At 42.5% G+C, this 5,684-nt stretch overlaps 1 pseudogene; it reads left to right on the top strand.

Annotated features, from left to right (window-relative positions):
- Positions 1 to 3,941: 3,941 nt before the first annotated feature.
- Positions 3,942 to 4,344, top strand: LOC119806021 (annotated as a pseudogene).
- The last annotated feature ends 1,340 nt before the right edge of the window (positions 4,345 to 5,684 follow it).

Below are 5,684 nucleotides of genomic sequence, written 5' to 3' on the forward strand. Positions count from 1 at the left end.
GGAAGCCACTAAGTCAGTGAGAAACTAATGACAGAAAGGCAATCAAACAGTATTGCAAGTGCTTCCTTAAATTGGAAAATTCTATATAGAGAAAACAAAACATACAGAACACATAAATATATAAAACAATCTTCAGATCAATGGGGCAAGCCAGAAGCAAGGAATTTTTAGATATAGCCTACTTAACCATTGAAAATTAAAAGCTTAACATGCGGGCAGAAAGCAGGTTTCTTCAGAGGCTGAAATTTAGACAGGCTCCAACTTCTCTACACCACAATTTTAGAACTAGGAGGCAGGGAAGCTGTTATACTGAAGAAGAACCAAAGTCCCTCCATTTTGTCCTCCATCTTGTTTCTTGTGTAAGCTATTTTCCAAAAAATTTTAAGGACACGAAGCATATACTTCAGTACATGAAAGGACTCATTAAGTACAGTGCCAATATATAGGGATCTGTGATCAGCATCCAGCAAATGTACAAAGAATTTAGAAGAAAGAAATCATGAATGAAGACACAAAAACAAGACTAAAGACTGAGTCAAATTCGGCTGGTAGCAAGTTAATAGTAATGGGAATAATGGCTGTAGACAGAATGGAATGATTCCATAGGTGACAGCAAAGTATACAGCACTAGTCAGTACACACGTGTGTATGCGTCTGTGAGTACAGATTCACAGATATAGACAGCAGTAGTCGGTATACACGTGTGTATGCTTCTTTGTGTACAGATTCACAGACATACACAGCACTAGTCAGTACACACATGTGTATGTGTCTATGTGTACAAACTCACAACATACACGTGTGTATGCGTCTGTGTGTACAGACTCACAGACATATATAGCACTAATCAGTATACATGTGTGTATGCTTCTGTGAGTATAGACTCATGACATAGACAGCACTAGTCAGTATACACGTGTGTATGCATCTGTGTGTACAGACTCACAACATAGACAGCACTAGTCAATATACACTTGTGTATGCATCTGTGAGTACAGACTCATGACATAGACAGCACTAGTCAGTACATGAGTGTGTATGCATCTATGAGTACAGACTCACACACATATACAGCACTAGTCAGTATACACATGTGTATGCATCTGTGAGTACAAACTCACAGCATAGCACTAGTCAGTACACATGTGTATATGCTTCTGTGAGTACAGACTCACAGACACATAGATGCAAATGTAACAAAACAGAGATCTGGAGAAGATAAGGAGAAATGTGTATTCAAACGATGTCCTCCATAATGTAAAGGTAACTAATAGCACTTACAAAAAAACCTCTGCAGGGGGAGGGGTAAAGGTGGTGTGATCAAAGTGCATTGTGTGTGTGTGTGCAAAAAGTCATCATGAAATCATTATATATGCTAATATATATTATTACAAACCCCTGATTTCAATGTTCCTCACAATTATTACTTTTTTAACCTTAAATTATCCTCCTCTTATAGATAAAAATAGAATCATCCTGAGGTCTAATTATCCCTTCATTTTTAACCTATTTCTATTTTTCTGCTAATTTTGACAGACTTTAATATTTTTATCTACAAAACCACATAGGGCAGAATGTTCTTTTAAAAAGCAAATACATTGTTGCCATTCAATCTACCTACTTTGTCTTCAAATTGAATGTGTTTATTAGGAAGTATCTGACCAAGCTGGGTGCAGTGGGACATGCCGGCCTCTCAGTTTTTGGGAGGTTGAGGCAGGAGGATCTTGAAGTCAACACTAGCATGGATACATGAAAAATTTGAAACCAGTCTGTATTCCAAATAAGACTAACTAAAACACATAAATAATTACAAGTTCGACTAACATTAATAAGGAATATTTCCAGGAGTCATATTCTGGGTGATTATTGTTAAGCATTGACCTTTGTGCTGCTCTCGATCATTTGCATTCCTCATAAGAAGCATCCATTATATTTAAGTTACAAAATTTTCCATTAAAAGAGAAAAATGCCTGCAAGTATCCGAGTTAAGATGTTGAGCAAGGGAAACAGGTGGGCTGAGCAAGGGAAGCCCAGGTGGGCTGAGTGTTGACGGTCATCATTACTTATTTTTATAGTTTTTAAACCTAATTTACTTTCATTTCCATTTGTTTTATTACTTCTTTCGTTTTGTTGAGACAGGGTTCTCACTACACAGCTCTGGCTGTCCTGACACTCAATGTATATAGATCATTCAGGCCCCGAACTCTGAGCTCCTGCCTCCGCCTCCTCAGTGCTAGAATTACAAGCATGTACCACCATACTCAGCGCTATTCTTTACAGTTACTTTAATTTTTTGAGGGAGAAGAGAGAGAGAGGCAGGGTCAGGGAAAGAGAGATCCAGAGATAAGTGAGAAAAAGCAGTCGGAATGGGGAAGATGTAACTCGGTGTCCGAGCATTTCGATCGACAACCCCCCAGATTGGTTACCGTTGCCAGGACTCACGGACCCACATTTGGGCAGGCCTAACTTCATCGCCTGCCGGGCTGGGTGCCTCTGGCTCGCTAATGCCGCGCCTCACTGTAATTTTGCTTTTGTTTTCAGGCTCTCAACACAACCTTCTGATCATAAATTGACTGTGTGTGGGGCTTCCCTATAGGGAGAGGATGAACAGATGCGAAGCACGCAAGGGCGAGCCCCAGGTTGTCTTGTTCAGTGCTGTAGCCACAGCATCTGGTGTTCGGCCGACTCTCGATGACGTCACCTAGAGACAGAATCTCAGCTCGCATCTGCTGGGAAGTTACACCTGCCTGACTCCAATCAGTAAATTGCCATTCTGGGTTTCTGACTGGACCCAGGCAGCCCGACTCTCAAGCCCCATCCCCCTCTCTCCTCTCTGAAAGACTGAGCCTCTGGTTGGTGACAGGATTCTGACTCACACTTTTCAAAGCTACCAGCCCAGGCAGGAACTTTCCTGACACAGCCAAGGTCATGTCTTCCTGGAGCAGGGATTGGTCAGCAAGGCCAAGCAAGGCCCTCCGAAGCTTTTCTGTTGTCTCATTTCTCAGACGGCTGGGCAGGGTACCAGCTGCTAGGTCTACTTCCTGTGTACTTGTTTATATAAGATAGAAGAATTCGATTTCATAATTTAACTTCCCTTTACTACCATTTGTGACTTAGATAAGATGAAAAGATATTTTTATGCCTTTCATGATTTTAATATATTTGAATCTCTTGACTGAGTGGGAAATTTATAATTTTGCTATTTCAGGACCCAAATCAAGAATTATAAGAAGATTCCAGCAGTGTGTTTATGTATGTACGAATGCAAGTATTATGTATTTTATTTGGAAGTTGGAGGAGTGAGGTTTTACTAAAAGAGAGGAGACGATAAAAGCTGCTTAGGTTAATGAGGTGGAAGGGGCATTGTCGGGGAAGAGAACACAAACCTTGTCTTTCTGACAGCTGCGACCTGCACCAAGTCTCCGAGGGAGGATGCCTGCAGGATGCAGGTGGTGTGCAGTCTAAGAGCTGCAGTTCCAAGTAGTATTGAAGGTTAGGGTGAGGGAACCATTGAAAAGATCTCCTTGAATTTCCTGGATGGGGAGAGTGTCTACCAGATGCCAGAGTTAATCAAGCCAGTCAGAACCTGTGCCAATGGCAGAGGCCACCACGTACCTAGAACCGGGTTCCCGCCATCATATGGTGCCAGGTTCACTAAAGACTCACTTTGGTTATTTGGTAGCCATCCTCAGAGCCCTGATTATGCTAATCTGATGGCAAGTTGAATTTGCCTGGAAAAACAGTCTTCTTACAGTATTGCTGAAATTCATTTCCAAGATATGGGCATATCTGTATGTGTGGCCAAGAGTTGAAAAGGCATGTTAATGTGTTAGTTATGTTTGTGACTGCTTTTCCCTCTCCGTGTTTGCAAACATTTCCTACTTTTCAAATATCAGTGGGGGTATCCTGTGCTGCCCCCCTCCCCCATGCTCCGACTGGCCATGGACCATCCCCTAGTCCTGTTGAAGTTCATGGTGAAGCAGCTGGAGAAGCTAGCCAAAAGGGCAGAGAAGGACTCCAAGACTGAGCAGGCCAAAGTGAAGAAGAAAACGGGGGCGTTTGCTCACACGTCCCATGTTGATGCAGTGGTTTCTAAGGTGCAGACAGCTGTGATGACAATGGGACTGATTCAGTTCAGTACAAGTGACGAGAGCTCTAGGCAAGGCCTTGAGTTCCATGGATCCACAGAAGGTGTCGGCAGTGATGGACAGGTTGGAGCAGCCAGTACAGGACCTGGACATGCACACATCAATGCTGGAGATCCTGCACACTTGGCTACAATGTCTGACGACCCCTCAGGAGCAGATAGACAGCCTGACTGTGCAGCTCAGTTGGGAAAAATAACCAGCCCAAGCAGCTTCCAGAGGCTGTCCCTACTGTGGGCAAAAGCGCTGTGCCTGCAGGGAAGACCAGCTATCTTAGGGTTGGCAGCCCTGAGGAATTAGTGTGGCCTGGGCAGGTGCTGCCCCCCTGCCTCTGACATACTGCAGACTTCGCCCCTCCATGTTTGCCTTTCACTGACCCTTCTCCGTGCCTGCACTTTAGAACTGGTTCTTAGTTTGCGCAGTGGTGTGTCCTGGGGTTAAATTTTCACAAATGTGTGGGTGAGTTCTGTGGCTCTGGCCCACAACTGGAAAATGGCAGGCTCTGCTTTGTCCTCTGCCTGTTTTCCAACATATTTACAAGCTGAAAAAAAAAAGCAATTTAAGCCATTGATTAAATATGAATATCATTATGTAAATAATATTAGGGCTTTGATTTTCAATTGGCGATGAAACGGAGAGTCATTTTGGGGTCTTGAGCAGAAACATGATGATCTGATTTATTCATAAAAGGATTATTCATGACGCTAATTAAAATAAATTGTGTGGGTCACAGAAGGGAGCAAAGGATGGAGAGGGGAGGGAGGTGAGAGAGGAAAACCCACCAGAAGGAAAATGGCTGTTATACTAGTTGTCTGGGAAGACTTTTAGCAAGGTATTACTGAATATGGAAAAAGCGTATTATGATCTATTTGAATAAGACAGTCAGTCAGAGAAAGAAGGAGAGAGAAGGCAGATAAATAAAAACATGCTGTATCATCTTCAAAAGCAGCCATGATCTACCTCCAACTACATTTTTTTTTGTCAAAGTACATGTTTTTGTATGTGCTCCCATACACAGAGTGGGGGAGTAGTCCCCAAATCTCCTGCATGGCAGGGAAGTGGGCAGTGGCTCAGAAAACCTAATGACAGAACTGTGGTCAACAAGCTCAGAGGCACTGAAAGCCTTGCCAGGGAGGGGGCACAAGCTGGCGTACATTATTACACACACTACATTTTTAAATCAATCATTTTCTTCCTGATATCATTTAAATAATGATATTCACATGTAATCAATGACATAAACTTCTTTAAGCTTACTAAATCTGATGTAAAACCTTATTTCTAGAAGTTTATTTTAAGTAGGAGAGGAGATATGTATGGCATAGCCATGCCCAAATCTTCTGGCTACTTTCCTTTCTTGAGACGTTATTAATAACCAATGAAAACTCTCTCTCAAACTCTTTCTCCCCCCTACTCACTCAAACTCTCTCTCTCTCTCTCTCTCTCTCTCTCACACACACACACACACACACACATGCACACACATACACACACACACACACTTCTAGACAACATGCTGATAAGGACAGCAATTAGTTT

Source organism: Arvicola amphibius, chromosome 1 (genome assembly GCF_903992535.2).
Source record: "Arvicola amphibius chromosome 1, mArvAmp1.2, whole genome shotgun sequence".
In the NCBI taxonomy this organism is placed as follows: Eukaryota; Metazoa; Chordata; class Mammalia; order Rodentia; family Cricetidae; genus Arvicola; species Arvicola amphibius.